The sequence below is a fragment of the Glossina fuscipes genome, unplaced genomic scaffold (genome assembly GCF_014805625.2).
Source record: "Glossina fuscipes isolate IAEA_lab_2018 unplaced genomic scaffold, Yale_Gfus_2 73, whole genome shotgun sequence".
In the NCBI taxonomy this organism is placed as follows: domain Eukaryota; kingdom Metazoa; phylum Arthropoda; class Insecta; order Diptera; family Glossinidae; genus Glossina; species Glossina fuscipes.
This window is the reverse complement of record NW_023998436.1, coordinates 296,486-315,846: the sequence shown is the minus strand read 5'-3', so window position 1 is coordinate 315,846 and position 19,361 is coordinate 296,486. Positions and strand designations below refer to the sequence as shown.

The following is a 19,361-nucleotide window of genomic DNA, read 5'->3' as shown; positions in this document are numbered from 1 at the left end:
TTTAGTCTAAGAATTTATTTCATTAGTCTAAAATTATAATAATAATAATAATAATATTTTCTAGTTACCTTAACTAAGTGAAATTAGCATAAAGTATATAGCTAACCAAACGGTTTTACAAAAATTAAAACATCCAAACCTATCGTCTTCAGTTTATTCGGACGAGCAACTAAAGGAAGTATGCCTAATCGGCTTTCCTACGGGCAATTCAATTGTGGAAGGTTACGGATTATTCTTATGCTACGCGAATGTTACTCAGACTACGGTTCGACCCAGAAGGAAAAGAATGTGCAAGCTTCTTCCCCACTCTTGGCCATATTCGTCAGCTGACTTACTTCAAATGTGCCGACATTCCCATATTTTATTCCTACTCTGATTGCAACCATAAAATAAACAACTCTACGTCTTCAACTCTCAGTTAATTATATATGTAAGAAATGCTAAGAAGACGTAAAGATAATAGAGACTATACTTGACTAGTAATAAATTTAGCAAAAAATAACAGTACGTAAAAATAGCTTAAAGTACGCTAAATGCGTACGATACACTTACGTCTAAGGGCGGGATCAAAATGAGTGTTGTGAGTTTGGTCCTCACTCCACATATGTTTTTGTGGCTTGGCCTGCTACTAACGAAAGAAATTGTTAACCCGCCTCTTTTTTTACACGGTATTTTTTTGTCCGATTTTTAAATAACCCGATCCTTCAATAGGAACACATTTATTTTTTTTACATGAATATTCTTGTTCTGCACGAATCTCAAAGAAACTTTTTTCAGTTCTAATTTTGACAGTGTCCGAAACTTTCGCATACATCAAGAAAAAGCAATTGGGAGAATATCGTGATCAGTAGTTGGTCGGTTCATGCCCGCATATGTGTTTGTAGCTTGGACTACTACGAACGAAAGAAGTTCTTAACCCAACTCTTCTTTTACGCGGTATTTTTATACGATTTTTAGACAACACGGCTCACCAATAAGAACGAAATCCTTCTTTTGCATCAAACCCGCCAGTTATGGTAGACATATCTGACGTATCAATGACAATGTCTGCATTATAGGTCCAGTCCGTAATATTATTCGCGCTCATTATCAATAGCCATGAAAAGCTACGAAATTTAATTTTATTCTAATTTCAATTAAATTTGGATTTGCTTTTACGGCACTCTATTCTCGTAAATGAATCAGTTTTGGAATTCCAGTCCCTAAATGGCTTCTGTTAACCTCTTCCTCTTAATAACACTTAAAACAGTAACACTCACTCTTATTGACTATAACCCATTCATATTCTAACCTTTTATAGACCTTGTCCACAAACTCTAAATTATTTATCTATATATGTTGCATAGTATCCATTGCCTATCCACGGAGGGGACCACACCTCTACTCAGATACGAAGCTTAAGCCAGAAGAAAAACAAAATGGAAGTCGAGCAATTACATTCAGTTCGCTCGAGGGTGTCACAGTCTTATCTTAATCCACTTAGCTTGGACTCAAGCTATTCTTAACCAAAAGCATGGTAGCAAATCAAACTATTCTTAACCAAAAGCATGGTAGCAAATCGAGATTCGACATTGTTAGGTTGTAGGTATGTAGTGCGAATCTCGTTATTACTTTTTTGTACGGTTTTTTAGTATAGAATCTGATTTTTTTACACTTTACACGATTCTTTAGGGTCGTGGGAAGTATCCCCAAATTTACCATATGCCGCATGAACATTTCTGCACAACATTTTTTTCCCCGGTTTTCTAAGGAACGGTAACCTTACGTGTAAAAAAAGAGTTGAGTACATTAGAATTCAAAAGTTTCCTATATTCGTCACACAAGATTTCATACGGAATTTACAAAGTGAACACACATCATTTCTTGTTTTGTGTTTCCTGGATTAGGATCTAAAAAGTTTAAAAAATTCATGTCGAAATTTTCCCTTACTTTTTTTAAGTTGAGCAAAACGTAAATGGCCCATGCTTTTTTTTAAGGTTTGGATCTTTGCCAAATCTCTCAACTTGGCGTCTTTGCTAAATTGTGATATATTGCGAAGTTAAGAAAATAAATATATATAAAGTAAAATAATTATGAAAATGAAATAATTGCACAGTTACATAAAAGACAAGTGAACACTATAGTGGGTCGTAGTCCATGATTAAACACTAGTTCGCTTAATACAATTATTCACATACCGATTTACAAAAATAAACAATCATAAAAAAAATTGTCGAAAAAGTGACCGATCCGAACCGTTTTCCTTAGATTAAAACTTATCTGTGTTTCAAATTCCGTTAAAATGTCGAAAAGTCGGACAAATGAGCTTATGAAAATCACTTTCTGAATCGACCAGTATAATAAGAGACGAAGCTACCTCAAGTTCTTGCGGAATTTGTATACATTCGCCTAAACTTCACATACTTTTGTATTAAGATATTAGGTATAATAATAATTATGTACGGCACTGTGTTAATTGCTAAAGCTTCACTTTAGTATACTGTTAACTACTTGGGGTGCGGAGTGTATTAAGCTTGTGCTGAGCTTGCAGCGCCCAGTGTGGCTTGAGATAGATCCACTTCTTCTTATAAGCTGTCTGTCCGTATGTCCGTCTGACCTCTGTCCATTTATGTTTGTGTCTAAACTAAAAGTCACAGTTTTAAAGATATTTTGGTGGCATTTGGTACACTAATGTATTTTGGCTTAAGGCAATTGATTCGAATGCTTACTTCTCTTCTGATGCCTTATTTCGAAAAGTTGTTAAAAGAAAAATTAATCTAATTTTCAGATTTTCACTTTGTAAGGGTGGAACAATTTTTTGAACACTTCTTGTGACATAACCGTTCCAACCGAAATGGAATCTTTACAAAATAGAAAAGTCTAATTTTCAACACTCCTTGATTTTTTCATAGTAATAATTTGGCATAAAGAGCTTGGACCACGTAGGTGGAGTTTTCGCCTCCAACCCATATAAAAGTTCTAATGCAAAATAAGGCTTTAAATGCGAAAAAGGTATAAATATATATAGTTAAGCGAATTTATGTATGGTATCTAATGGTCAGCCTTGCCCGACTATAGCATTCTAACTTATTGCAAAGCCTAACAATCAAACTGTTCACCGTGGTTATCTACAGTCTATCACCTCTAATGCTGGTGGACGTCTTTCTGATAAAAACTTCGAGGTTTCAAGCGGGTTATCAAACCATTTTCGGCCCATCTTCAACATTTCTCAACCACGAAACTGGTAAATGAAACCGTATCGAACTAATTGAGTGGTAATCAATTCAAAAAAAGGCATATCTCGAGAAAAGTTTGTAATCGGTAGACGTTCCCAGCTTAAGTTGAAGACCACTCTCTTTAGTCCGCACAATGCTTTCAGCTTACGCGGTACTCTAAACGTGTCCTTGGTTAGATTTGTCCCGTTTTGAATGCCAACTCAAGTGGAAGAATTTCCAGTGTTTCTGCCAATTTTGATATCGATAGTTTCATTTTTGCCCTCCGAAGAATGTTTATAACAGACATTACACCGACGGACCGACAACCGAGCGGACAGACGGACATGCTTAAATCCATTCAGAATGCAATGCTCATCAAGAATATATATATATACCTTGTGGTGTGTTAGAAGCTTCCGTCTAGGCGTTGCGAACTTTTTGACAAGATGAATACCTCTCACCCTTCGGTGATGGTTGTAAAGATTATCATATGAAAACCTCGCCAAAATCTGAATATAATTTCTTTTTTATATGACATTTTTTTTTTTGTGTTGGTTATCCGCTCATATATCACAATAAAAATGTATTTAATTGCTAACAACTGAAAACATTACAGTCAGTATGTCGGACACACAACATACAAAAATCCTACATATATAGATCTTCCTTTCATCACGTTTGGAATAAAAATAAAGCAAATTTTTTTTCTGAGTTATTATACGCTACAACCCTTGTGATACAAGAGTATATTAAATTTGTGCGGATGTATGCAACACCCAAGAGGATTTGGGATATATCCAACCAATTATTATAACAATTAGAACGAGTTTCGGAATGAAAAACACTTTCTGATTTGATCTGTGCTTACCTACTCTTCCGTCTGTCTGTCCCTCCGTCCAGCTTCCTTCTATTTTGCGTTCTTGCCTAGAGTGCGGACGTGTGCAAATCTACCTCTGCAAAATCTATCTCTCATTACACCGATCAGAAAATGACTCTGAATCGATCCAATCTTGTCTGTCTTGTCGTCTGTCTAGCTGATACCTTTAAGCTACAGTCCGCAAATTTTTGATATATTTTGATCAAATTGGTTAAATTGACATTCGTTAGCTCAAGGACAAACGCTATTCAAAACATTTCGAATCGAACCACCTTTACGATCACGTCCCGTCTAGCCTTTTATTTTGAAAAGTCATTATATGAAAACCCGTAGGCTAGTCTAGGGTATTTAGCGGTGAGCAATATCCCACTATAATGGTTTCATTCGTTTTTATTACAATTTTAATAAAAATTTTGTAAAAAGTCTTGCATTCATTTTTTTTGCGCCTTTTTTTCTAACTTTTTTTGTTTTTTTATTTGGTTTCTGACATTTTTGCATAGAAAGATAAGATCTATCTTATCTAAAATTGATGGACATTCATTAAATTAAATGTTATGCGATATTTATTTCAAATATTGCAATGATGTGCTGGCAAAAGACAATTCATTCCCCACACACTCTCACACACACACACACACACGTACACACAAAATGTGACTGAATGTATTTAAATGCATAGAATTTGTGGTCGATATGTGGTTGATGTACGAAAATCAAATATGACCAAAAATTTTAAAGTATGTCAATCAATTCATTTTATCGAACATTATACGCAATATATTGTTTTATCAAATTTGGACGTAAATCGACAGCAATAAATCACCGATAAGCGACAAATTGTTCTAAGATAAGTCTTCATGTAAGTCGTATACATAATGGTAAAAATAAATATATAAACATAAATATAAATATAAACATGAGTATGTTTTTAAGTAATTGTTTTGACATTTCAATCATAGATTTCTATAAGAAATGAGATGAGATTTGGTGTTGTGTTCGCCCTAATTGCAATTAATTTTATCTCATTTTAAATAATGACACTTTACTCACTCCTTTCTATATATGTATATATATATATATATATATTTGATATATGTTCATCTGTCCTTCTGTCTGTCTGTCCCTTCGTACATAGTTTTTTCTTTTATATATATATATATATATATATATATATATATATATATGCATAGATATGTATATGTATATATGTATGCATGAATATGTGCCTGTGTTTGCGTGTACGTATGTCAGTGTATTTTTGTATTAATGCAAATATGACACATTTTTCTGTTTGCACTTTTGTAACTCACCTCAATTAAAACGCTGTAATTGTTCTCTAATTATAATATGTTTTGTATGGTTTGTTGTCGTGTAATGATTGTTATTATTGTTGTTGTTATTATTATTATCGTTGCTGCTGCTACTGCTGACGCTGCTGTTGCTTTTTTGTTGTTAACGTTATTGTTGACGTTTGCTGATGTCTCTTCCCCTTTGGCGAACTATAATCTTTTTCAATTTTTATTAATGTCTTTGTTACTATAGTTGTTGTTGTTAGTTAGTTAGTTAGTTAGTTAGCTTGTTAATTAATGATAGCGATGAGTATGCGGTTGCTTTTTGATTTCATATAATACATAAATGTTTTTATTTAATTTGTTTTTGTAAAATTTTTACTGCCTATAGTTGAAATGGTTAAAGATCTACGCTAATTACAATGCTTTTGTTATTGTTGTTGCTATTTTCTTTCAATTGGTTACCAGCATATTATCATATAGAACTATTTTAAAAGAAAATAAATAAATTTAAATGAAACAATAAGAAACAGGTCAAGTATGTAATAGAAAATATTCCGTTAGCCATCAGCATTACTTGTGTGAATTTATTTACAAAAAAAAAAAAAAAAAATTTTTAGATTTATGACAGCAAATTTGTTGAATTTTACTCTCTGTTAATGTTATTTCGCATAAAACCATAACAGCTCGTAAATTTTTCATTTCAATGTCCTTCCAGACTCATATGGGTATTGCTTTGGGTGACTATTTGAAACCGATTCGTACCGACAACCGTTTTAAACCGCTCAAGTTGACTGAGAGTTCTGCCCAATTTTAATGACTATTATATTAAGCTAGAAAACGAACCTTTACCATTGATATTCGAAAAGCGAGTATTTTTAAAACAAAACATTCCCTCAATTTTTTGAACAAAGCTAAGTATTCGTAACTTAAACTTTTTTAGTCATAACTTTTCTTTTTCCGCCTAACATTCACTTATTAATTAATTTTCAAAGAAGTAAAAAGACTATAGTTAATCTCGGCTCACCATGAAAACACACTGCACAACTTCTCTTACTGTATATTTCCATATATTACTTTCAAAACAAGACAAGGCCGCATCCGTTTGCAATAGTGTGCGTCGTAAGGTCGAAATGGTTGGGTGTGTCACAGTTCATCGAAATATTTCAAAGATTGCGAGCTCTACGTCACATAGCGGACGGTCTGGCACACAGAACAGACGGTCAGACAAGCTTAGATAGTTTTAGAAAGTGATTCTGAATCAATCGGTATTATGGAGGAAAGTGCTTTATCAAATTGTTATGGATGTTGCATATAGCCCGTAAACTTAATTTGTCCTTGTACCATAAGTGGTGCGGACTGTTCTCAGTGAATTAAAATATAAGTATTCGATATACGACACATTTAGTATTATATACTAACTAGTATTTATATACTAACAAATCGGTCAATAAGTACTTAGAATGATATATTGACCACATGATTTTTCATATAAACGAAAAATGTCAAAATTTCATAACATTGCGACTATTACTTTACAAGTTAGAGTTGTTTGAGTGAGGCTACACATCTATGTGTCACCCTACAACCTTATTGGGTAAAGTAAAGTCTAGGTCGACATAAATGTTCATGAAAGGAATACGATATCTATATCTAATCGACAAGGGAATCAAAAGGGCTGAGATTCAGATCCGTTTCTTTCCGTACGTCCATATATTAAACGATGCTGTGCGTCTTCACATAGTTTTCCTTCTTAGCTAATAAGCAGAAAAGAAATTTGAAAATTCCCCGAACTTCAAACCGGAAAAAGCTCCAATAGGAAAAAGGCTGTAAGTTAAAAACTTGTGAGGAGGCAACGTCGTACTCTCGTTTTACCCTCCCTTATCTCACGATAGACATTGGTAGGATTAAGATTAGGTTAAAAAAATGAAAACAGTTGCAAGTTAGAGCTGAAGGGACAGCGACTAACAATCTATTATGGGCATCTCAGATGAAAACACCGGCAAGGTTGGAAGTGTCAATCTATCTTTCGTGGAGCCAAAAGGTCGGCTTTCGTTTTTGTGAGTCATTTTGTTCGATATGGGATCTCGGTCTCTCCTGCTTAGGATTCGAAATGAGATAGACGTATCGGTGGCGGGCATTATCTTAGTTTGATGCAAAGGAAATTTTCCTTTGACAGATGCTTCTGTTATACCAGTCATTGTTTCCTATCATTCTACAATGTAAATAAAAACTTCTTTGATTTAATTTTAAAGATAGCTCAACTCTAACTATTCAATGTGGAATAAAACTAAGTCGCGAGATATGCAAGTAATTAAGTGGTTTCGTGTATAGGGAGTCAATGAGAAACACTTATGAAGCAAGTACTGCAAATAACACAGCAACCTAGGATCGCAAGTATAAATGAATCTTGTGAGAGGACACGGTATTCCGGCGAGCTCACTCCGCCTTCGGGAAGACTTTCTCAGAAGCTATTAGATTAAAAGTTGACATAACCAGGCCAACCTTAGGCCAACTAAACAATTAATAAAATAATTCGAAGATTTAGTCATTGAAGAAGCAATAAATTAATCTTAAGGCAACCACGACCTTCTTCGTTCTTTTATAATTTAGAATAATTAAAATTTTTTTTGTTATTATTTTAGATTATTATTATATTTCTTTTGCTATTGCTTTTATTGTCTGATTATGTTTATTATTTATTATTATTATAACCCTCATCACTCGTGGCGCGATGGTATATTTAGTTCCATCTCAAGTTCTACAGAATTACTTTCTAAGTCGATCTAAACTTGTCTGTCTGTCTGTCTGTTTGCTCGTCCTTCTGTTTCGTATTCTTGTAGACAACCTACAGGTCGCAAGTTTCAAGATATTTTGATAAAACCTACGAACTATTTTACTACTAACACAAACACTATTGAAAATGGTTCGGATCGAACCACTTTTTCGGGCACTGCTCTTATAAAGCCTTATTTTGAAAAGTCATTATATGAACAACTACAAGCAGTTGTAAAGCATTTAATGGTCCCGATGGGACACGGCCAACACGGGCCGTTTGTCTACACTTTTATGAAATTCCAATAAAGTTCCTAAGATCATTCCTTGTTATCTACCAATTAATACAATGTTAGGCTTGGTCTTGGGATTAAAGTTTAAAATATTTTCACCGTGTTTTCAACGACAATGTATAACAAAAACAAAGATAGATTTATATGGTTTACATAGATGCACTCATCGCCGGACGCCTACCGAGAAAACAGATATGTTTTATTCCGTCTCCGTTAGCAAGATCAAGAGTAAAAATGAATCTTATACAAGGTCATCGTTTTATGGGTCAAGATTGAATATTTGCAGAGGCTTTCACTTAATACCGTGCAGGCAAGACCCAATGGGTATTTATTTCTTCCGTATATCAAACATTTATCGAACATTTCAAGTTTTATCTCTGCTTCAAAGTCTATTTATACCCTACTTTAACCGTGTGTATTAAGTAGCGTGTTAAGTTTGTGCGGACGTAGAGAACATCCATCCATAATATTCACGATAAATTGGACGGACTTATCGGACATCAGAAATATTTTCTTTCTAAATTGTTAGCACTTTGACTGTGTTGGCATCCGTTTCAAATTTCTCGTAACAAATGTCTTGAGTATTTCAATCGCGCTTGGCTTTGTACGATACACAGAAAGTGCTTTTTCCCCATTTGTTATAATGTGTGTAAGGAGATGTTTTCTGACCATCAATCGATCATAAAACTGATTATTACAAGAGATGAGACTTAAATCTACCCACTCTACCCACTCTACATCGAACAAACGAGAGAATATCGGGCAAAAGGTCGGCCAAGACAGAGAAAACCAAGCCAAAGTTGCTCAAAAATCGAGATGATACTAAGAGCTTTCTTGGATTATCGTGCACAAAGAATTCCTTTCGCCGGGACAAACTGTTAAGAAGAAATATTATTTGAGTGTTATAAAGACAATGAAGGCGATGAGGCAGAAGATTTTCTGGACTAGAAGTTTCCTTCGTCTGGGGGGGTATTCTGCACTATACACTAACGAGGAATATTATTTCAATTGAAAAATTACTTTGAAGATTTGGAATGAGGAATAAATTTAATTAAGAAAAAATTCCTTTGATCTACCTATTTGGACCGACACGCTAGTAAGTGAAATCATTTTTAACTAAAATAAAAGAAAATTCATCTTGACATCGTTTACCGTTTGGCTTTTGTTTTTATTAAAAATTAAAAAAAAAAACAAAAAAAAATTCATATTTGATAAACCCATACATATAAGATATGATAGACATGGAATATGATCAATCGAGGAGTTTTAGCTATAGGAAAATATTTTTTATTTTTATTTTTATAAAAGTCTTTCAAATATTTAAATACAACAAAAAGGAAAGTAATCCGGTCATTCACTTATTTCTTTCTTCACATACGTTTAATACATATACATGTACATGAACGCACGCTCTCGAATATGTAGAAAAAGAAGGGAAAGGAGAAAAGGAAAAATAAATAAATCAAAAAAAGGAAAAATAAAACAAAGTCCGAATGACATGGTATTCTAAATTTTGTTTTTTTTTTACGATTCTTTTTATAAAATATTTTTTTTTTTTTGCATTTTCCATGAAAACTCTGAACTCCCCTGTCACTGAGCAATCACTTATATATACGTATATATTTCGTTATTTTCCTTACGCATACAAATTTTTAATGCTTATTAAACACTTCATCGATTAACGGAGATATAATAAATAATTTATTAAGTGTTTTCCTTTTTACATCCTACACAAGGATATATTAAGTTTTTGCGGATGTATTCAACACCCAGGAGAACTCTAGAGATAGACCTCTAGAAATCTGTCCATCTGTCCCTCTATCCGCCTATCCCTCTGTCCGCCTTGCTAACTTTGCTTTTTGGCCTACAAGCTGCAATTTTTGAGATATTACGATCAAATTAACTTGATACACTGGCATGTTTTGACTCAAGGTCATACGCTATTGAAAATTTATTTAGCGTTTTTAACAAATGATGTGCGCCAAAAATTCCTTTCCAGATGGGTACCATTTCGTTATGGGTTTTTATTTCTTCTGCAAATCAAACATTTATCGAACATTTCAAATTTTATCTCTGCTTTAAAATTTGTTTATACCCTACACCTACCGTGCGCATTAAGTAACGTATTAAGTTTGTGCGGGCGTAGAGAACATTCATCCGCAAGAATTTGAGGTAGAATCACCAGTTTTCATTATACCGATTTACTCCGAATCTCTTTTTGCATCGATCTAAGCTATCTGTCTATCTGTCTTTCTTGTTTTCTTGTGCTGGCCGCACTTTTTGACATATTTTCAAGAAATTTGGAACATCTACGTGTTTTGATCTAAGAGCGATTGCAATTGAAAACGGTTGGGGTCGCATCACTTTTCCTACCACTTGCTTTATAATGCGCTCTTTTCAAAAGTTTTTTCCTTGTTTTATTATTATTATTAATTTACCAAAGAATAAATTGTAAGACTAAGGTCTTAAAGTACCAGCATCTTAGTCTATCGGCTTTACTGAAATCTCTACCGCATTTGAGATTTGAACCTAGGAATTGTTAGGCGACACAGGCTTTCCTTTTTTACTTATTCTCATGATTCATAAAACCAAGGTCTGACTAGTTTATTTAAAAAAAAAAAAAAAAAATGCAAGCCTACTTTTAGGATCTATTTATAATTAAATTGGAAGAGAAAAAACTGAAGGGCATTTAATATTATTATTATTATTATTATAATTATTTTAGCCAGAGGAAAAAATTGAAAGACTAAATAAATTCTTAAAGCTCTAGCATCGAAGGCTTTGAAATGATTTAACTTTTTTTTGTCTTTTTCCTTTAAAAAACTATCTGAACTGTTGTTCTTCTTCGCATGGGCTTATCTAAATTAAAAAAAAAAAAAAAAAAGAAAACAAAAAAAAAAATAAAAACACAATAAACATCATAGTAAAGCAAAGCAAAATCGCTCTTAAAAGAAAATCACAACAAACAAAAATCAAACATTTGTACATTGTATAGAAGTTAAGCTTTCTTTCTTTTTTTGAATGTGTTTTTTGGTGTCTATGGCTATGTGTGTGTGTGTGTGTGTGTGTGCATATGCCTGTGTGATTATGCTTTTCTCATACAAAAATATGTTCAAGTCAATGCTCTCTTTTTTCTTTTCTTTTTCTTTTTCTTTTCTCTCTTTCTTCAATGCACTCACGCGCTCTATACGCTGGCTTGAAATGTTCTGCTTTAAAGTCACTTTTTTTTTGTTTTTTCTGCTTTACTTTGTATTACACTCTTCTATTTTTTTTTTTTTTTATTTTTTTTTCGATATTTTTTAAGGCTGTGGCTATGATTTATTTTACAACAAACAACAAAAACATCTGTAATGACGATGGTGATGATGATAATGATGCTTCGAAATTTTCATATATTTCTCACTCTCTTAGAATAATTAAATTAAACAAAATCATTTAGAAATAAATATTTACACATTTTCGAGATGTTTGAATATCAAAAAAAAAAAAAAATAGTATGTTTTTTGCTCCTCCTTTTTCCTTTTATTTTCCAAAAAATGCAATAAATTTCTTTTAATAGTTAATGTTTACACCAAGAGCTGTTGATTCATTTTTTTTTAATTTTTTTTTTTTTTATTTTTTTTATTTACTTAAGAAATGTTCCTTAATAAATTAAAAAAAAAAAAACAGGACGAACATATGTATCATTTTAATGCATATACATCACATCACATAACATCACACAACTTTAAATATAGTATGAAAGGAAAAATTCGAAAGACTATAACGAACGCATACAACTCACTATCGCCAATAACTGAATAAATTTTACAACAAGTTTTATATATATGTTCGATAAACTGTAAGCATAACAAGTTTTAATGGCTGGAAATCTCTGAAAAATATGTTTCACAGAAAAAAAACAAAAATTTAACACAAACACATCTAAATGTACTCACGCACACGCAAACACAAACACAAACACATACATTAACATGCAAAAGAGAGAAAATTCAACTGTCTTCATTGTTTACACTTATAATATACATATGTAAATCTAATATTTGTTTTTATCAACGAATTCTGAAATTTGGCGTTCGTTCTTTATTCGTTATTTACTGTTGTTGTTGTTCTTGTTGTTGTTGTTGTTTTTGGTGCTTTTGCTTTTATTATTACAGTTAGATGTATTTTTATTATTTCTTTTATACGCATACGCTGCAATTTAACTTCATATTTCCTTTATGCCTACTGATGGTCTATCTTAGTATTTGTGTTTAGTCGTGTTGGACCGTATATACATCGAGGCATACAGGATCAGGGTGTGGTGAGTATATGTTGATTTAAAATGTTAAAGGAGAGCTTTCTCTCTCTCTCTCTCTCTCTCTCTCTCTCTCTCTATGCGTTTGGCTTGGCGCTAAGTGTTTGAGATGAGTAAAGCAGGAGAGAGGGGTGGGGTAGGGTTAGGACAGAGAAAGTTTTGCTGTTTTTTTTTTTCGTGCTTTTCTTCTCACTAAAGAAACGTTGGTATACTACCTTTTTACTGGTTGGACTTTTCTTTGGATGCCTGATAACAAAGGATGTGATTTTGTTTTTTTTTTTAATTTTTTTTTTTTTTGCTTTTTTCTTCAACGTTATCCTTGTCAGCTAATTGTGGATAATGCGATAGTTCTAAATTTTGATATGTTACTCTTCTGTTTTATTAATTAAAGAATTATCTTGCTTTCCTTCTCATTAATATAATGTTTCATATAATATTTTGCATTTTATTTATATTATACATATTTTCTTTTGGCATTTAAAAAAAAAAAAAAATAAAAAAAAAAAAATTTCTTTTCTCATATATAGGAATGCATTATAAAGTAAAAAAATTATTTGCTCCAGAGTTTTGCACACTTTATCACTTGAGCACCGTTAACCGTTAAACACAACCGTACACGTCAACTGTCTCCACCTTTGTGGATAGAATAGATTCCATCGCAAGCATTATGACGTACAATAACACAAATATAACGTGCTAACCAAGCATCAGCTGTAATTGTAACATAAAATATATGGCATTTATACTTAGATTTACTGCCAAAACTGGGATACTCTTACATGTATCAAAGCATAGTCGAAGAGTAACATAGGATTATGATTATGAACATGAAGTCAGCCATCGTAAGGTGATAATGCGCAAAACTAATGGCCACAATGTAGATTTCGAGTAAATAACGTAACGTGACGGAAGGATAACACGACAATCTAAATAGTTCGTATAATAACATAAAACAGTGACTATTAGTCAATAAACAAAACCAGTGTCACGTGGAAGAAAGAAGTTAAAATTGTGGTGCAAAGCCAATAAAAAAACCAAAGGAAAAGTTCTTTTATATAACGAAATTGTTTACACCTGCAACGCCTATCAACGTCTACGCCACTGTTTTACGTAATGCGCATGATGCTGTTGATTCTGTAAGAGTCGAAAAGACAAGAGTCTAACTCGTTAAGGCTAATAAATATTGAAATTTAAATGAGCAAACTCAATCAGTTTTTCTCTTTTCCCTCTCTCTCTCTCTCTCTCTCTCTCTCTCTCTTAAAAAGTCATAAGAACACACAGTAAAGTAAATTTTAAATTCTAAAAAAATCATAAGAGCCTACAGCAAGTTAAGTTTTACTCTCACGAAAAGTCAAAAAGGGGCAGACAGCAGCAAAGCAAATTCAAAACAGAATAACAAAACAGAACATATACAATACATACGAACATACATACATATACATATATTACATATAATTAGAATATTTAGAATATTAAAAAAACTTTCATAACAAAATAATAAAAAAAATATTAATTAAAATATTAATTAGGTCTATAAAGCTTATACGCAAATGATTTTGGGTTTTTTTTTTAATTTTTCATTTTTAATCTTTAAAAGTATTATAATATAATAATTTGCTCACAAAAATCTCGGATAGAACTTTATCGTTCTAAGTCTGTCCCTATGTCACTCCAAACACGGATCAAAAACCCAAGTAAAGTTTGAAACATACTTTTCAAAAGCTTCAACACGATGTCAATTGTTTTCTCTCTCTCTCTCTCTCTCTCTCTCGCTCTCTCTCTCTCTCTCTCTCTCTTTCTTTCTTTCATGGATGCTGCTATGAATTTTTTTCGTGTCATTTAGTTTAGTACAATCCTCTCCTTAAATTTCTCTTGCTCTCTCTCGCTCGCTCGCTCGCTCTTTCTGCAAAGCGTAATTTATAGTCGTATACATATATCCTTTCCAAGCGAAACATCCTTTGAGCGTCTCTCTCGCTTTTGCTCTCGCGCTCTCTCTCTCTCTCTCTCTCTCTCTCTCTCTCTTTCTCTTTTTCCTTTACCTATGTGACGTTTGCAATTTTTATTAACTACTACTACTACTACTACCTATGCTCTTTAATTTTTGTTTGTGTAAGAAATTTTTGTGCACTTTTATGTACTTTTAAGAACTTTTGATTTATTTTTTCATATTTTTTTGTTTGTTTTTTTTTTTTCTGTTTTATTTCCTTTCACCGATGCTGAGTGAAAAAGCTTTTTTTTCTCAACAGTTAAACTTTTTAGTATATAATTAATTGTATAGGCACGTATAAGACCATAACAATATGAACACATTTTATATGCTTACATTGTTGTATTGCTATTGTGATAATCATAGTTAAGACGCACACACATACTCAATTCATATTTAATTAGCTTATAAATCTTACAAATAACTCTCTTCATATTATTTTAAGCTATGCTTCGTAATACATTTAACTTATATATTATGCTTGTTTTTGATCTTCACGCATCGTAGACGTATTTATTCAAGCCATAAAACTGAAAGGGCAATAGGCGTCCATGAATAAAGTTATTTGTTTAAATTTCTTTAAAAATTGCAAAAATAAATGAAGAAAATTATATAAGAAATTACTGGAACACTGAACAATGTAATAATCATATTATTTTTATAAGTATTTTTTTTTATATCTACCCGAGGCAAAGTGTCTGAATCGGCAACTTAATGGTCATGGGTTTAAACCTCTTCAATAAAGGCGATAGCCTTCGAATAATAATAACATAATTTTTTTAAACATTACTTGAGGGCGATGGGTAGACAGCGTATTGGATTTATTCTTTCATTTGTAGAAGTTTTTAAATAGATTTCGACATGTCCGTCCACATTTAAATTTACAAAAACTAAAAAGGACAAGGAAGAAAATTATATATTAGATCTACTCGACTAACCATGCAGACGTAGGAGGTTATTTGGCAGGATGATAGAGAGGATAACGCATTGGATAACTGGGAGCATAACGAGGAAGATTGGTGGATAATTGATAGAATAGCGTGTTGAGTAACTAGGCGGATAAGAGAATGTATGGGAGAACAACGTGACTAATATTTGAGAGGATAAATGATAAGGTAACTGGCTGGATAATAGAATAAACGTGAGGATTTATACAATCCCGGTGTCAGTTTATTACCCTTTCTGCCATGCTTGTCTTTTAGGCAAATGTTACTGAGAACCAAAAGTCGCCGATTCCAAGACGTTCTCAAGCGTTTGCAGCCCTTTGAATTTTGACTTTATTGTATATATATTTCCAAAAATTGTTACTAATTCCTTAGTTCTTATAGCGCCTTTATACCCAACGACGCTTGTGGCGCTACATTTCTATGGTATGTCAAATTTCGACGGATGTTTGCAGCACCCAAAACCACTTGAGATATACCCCATCTTTCATTAAACCCGGCGATTCAGAATCACTTTCAGAGTGACCTTTCAAACCCATCTTGTCCGTCCATCTGTCCGGCTTCTTCTTCTATATTCAATCTAAAGTCGTTTTTGAGATATTTTCATGACATTTTGTGCACAGATATGTATGGCTCAAGAACGGACGCTATTGATAATCGTTCGTACCGGTCACTTTTTCGAATAACTGCAGAAACTGTAGAATGCACCTTTTATTATACCAGTTCATTCAGAATCACTATAGAACAACTTTCTAAATCAAACTTGTCTGTTCTTCTGTACCTCTTGTCCCTTTGTATTCAATCTACAGTCGCAAAGTTTGCAACTTTTTTGAAATTTTTTGAAAACATGAAAACTATAGGAAATGATTCGGAACGAACCTCTTTTTCGATCATCTTACATATAACGCCCTATTTTCAAAAATCGCAACACGAATAACTGTAGGTTAATATAAAATATTTAAAGGTACGCCGTGACCTATTTGTTCTTTTTTTCAAAGAATTCGTATCAATCTCATCCAAAACCTATAATCACCATTTTCTATATGCCCGAAAGACATCAAATTATAAACAGCAACCCTGATAACTTAAGTTTATACACTTCTTCCGCATTGAGGAAAACCAAAGATAAGCAATTAAATGTTAATGACGTAGCAATTAATATTATCTCTCTCAATAACAATCACTCTTCGTACATCATAAGTTTAAAGTATAAATTTATTATGAGGAAGCAATCAAAGTGCGACGCAATACCGATAGAATGGTATAAGTATCTTCGAGGAAATATTATTAATTTATATAAAATAATTGGTAGGACAAGAGGAATTGTGAAGAGGAGAACTCCTTGTTCGTATTTCATGCACGAGAGATGAAAGTGTTTACTTTGTTTATAAATTTTTCCCTTCGCCTTTGTACACTACCTAGTGCTAGTGCTGTTATTATTATTACTACCACTACTACTACTGCTGCGGCTATTACCTACAGTAACTTGCTAAATCTCAAAGATATAAAGTGAATATTTCTAAGAAGACTTGCAGAAATTTGTTTCAATTTATTAGCGCATCCCGCATAGAACTTATTTATCTCATAAACAAGTGAGAAAGTTATCCTCGCCTTATGGTCAGTCTTCTATAGACATCACCATATATTAATACATACTTGGTAAAATTTTTCCTTGAATATGGGCGTGTCGATCGTAACTTTTTTCGCTTGTCAAATCTTCGATAATTATCAAGTCATGCCAATATATAAAAATTATAAACCAATTTGTCAAGCGTAGACTAGTCAATTAGTCGATCGGCATTTTATTGGATTGGTTTTTTGGATTTTTCAGTCCTTTTACTTACAGGCGGCAAACGGACACGAAAGGAACAGTGATAAATCAGATCAGAATCTGATCTGATTTGCTTAATAATATGCGATATATACTTTACCAAAATTCTCATCCCTCAATGATTAAAGTAAGAGGATAACCATATAAGTAAGAAAGTTTTATTCGCTTTAGAACGAATCTACTATGTCCTTGAGGTAATTGGAACTGGAATTGCGCTTTCGTAAGATACAATTTCAAACATAACCTGTTAACTTGAATTGAAATTCTTACATGACAAGTGTCGATCTTCATTTCCCAGTACGACAATTCCAACGATAAGAGGACTGCACACATGACCAAATTCAGTTAGTATGTTATGAACGGACTACAAGAGTGTGATCACCAATTGGATCTGCCCTGTAAGAATCGTGCGATGATTCTAAGAGACCAATTTTATTTTTCTTTATATTTGACCAGCCAGTTAGATTATGGGCCTTTTACTTGTGGGCATGATAATGGTAAGAAAGGATTATAAATAAAGAGAAGTAGGATTACTGTACGCGCGTTCGACTTGAATGTGGAAAAATCTAAATTGGCGAGACAGACCAATGCGAGCAGTCCTTATTGTGGTGTTCTTTTTCCCCAAGCTGACAGGGGTGGTCCCTATCCATGTAACATAGTGACGGTGAGAAAGAAGCGAAGAGCGAGAAGGACGAAGGAACATGGCAGCCACAGCCTAATAGCAGTGTGCTGGTAAATGTTATGTTATGTCTTTAGCCACCGAGTACCTTTCATAGCTACGACCAAGTTAAACTCTAGCGCGCTTATGTTTTGAACTCGCGAACACTGACGAGATAGCCGCGATTCTTATCTATTCGGTTAAACATGCGGATAAAAAACAACGAAGCTCGTGCTGTGTGTTGTATGGCTAAGTAAAGACAACTCTAGAATGTGTGTGAGAATGGTGACAAAAAATTAGATTCGTAGACGAATCTCCTTTATCTCCGTAATACGTTTGTACTGGGGTTACTTATGCGTACCTAGAACACAATCCCAGTGCACCGATGGCGTTGAACTCTCGTCTTGCGAAAACATCTGAGCTTCTATATAAAGGGAAGTAGACAAGGTCTAAATTAGTTAAATATATACAAACATCAGCAAAGTTTTTTCGCTTTATGTGTTTACTAAAATAAATATCATCGTAAGGCGAATAAAAAAAATGTATAAAAAAAGGAGAAAAACTAAATACTGATTGCAATGACAGCAAGGAGCACACAAAGTTGATAAAATAGCGCAAAATAAAATTGTGAATATTTTCTAAGGTTCTTGAACGACCCGACTAAGAAGTACTAAAATAGAATATCACCTAATTTCAGCAAAACATCTCAAATATTACAACCTGTAGATTGAATACACATTTACATGGGCAGAGATTAGATGGACACACGGACATACGGACAGGCAAGCTTAGACCGAGTCACAAAATTATTCTGAAACTACGGATGTTATATATGTCCGCGGAAACTTAACATATGCTGTATCACAATTAAGATAGGGTACAAATAACTGTATCCAAATTTTGTTCGGTAGATCTATTTATTTTGCGTCAGCCCATATAAAAGTTGAAAAGTAAAAGGTTACAGTCCAACTTATGAGAGACACAGATGAAGAACAATGCCATCAAAATGATCTCTGATCAATATCTTGCTTAGAAATTTGTATTCCTTGAACTTCGGTATGCCCGCTAAAATTAAAATTAAAGTTGGCAAAGCATTAATTATACCTTCTAAACAGTATATGGCATAGGGCACTCCAAACATGAAGAAATTGAGACTATTATTTTATCATGTAATCAGATGTACGTTCTTCTTTGGAAAATATGGTCACATATCTTG

General features: G+C 33.1%; 1 protein-coding gene across 25 annotated transcripts in view; it reads right to left on the bottom strand.

Annotated features, from left to right (window-relative positions):
• LOC119638128 (glutamate-gated chloride channel) overlaps window positions 1-13,191 on the bottom strand; it is a 104,070-nt gene extending 90,879 nt beyond the window's left edge. For 19 of the 25 annotated variants that reach the window (XM_038034781.1, XM_038034782.1, XM_038034783.1 and 16 more), the window contains exon 1: window positions 5,382-5,845. The gene's annotated coding sequence lies outside the window, so the exon portion shown is untranslated. Of the gene's footprint in view, window positions 1-5,381; window positions 5,985-12,940 lie in introns of those variants that run through there. The other 6 variants (XM_038034759.1, XM_038034760.1, XM_038034761.1 and 3 more) reach the window with 6 other exon arrangements.
• Between the last annotated feature and the right edge of the window lie 6,170 nt (window positions 13,192-19,361).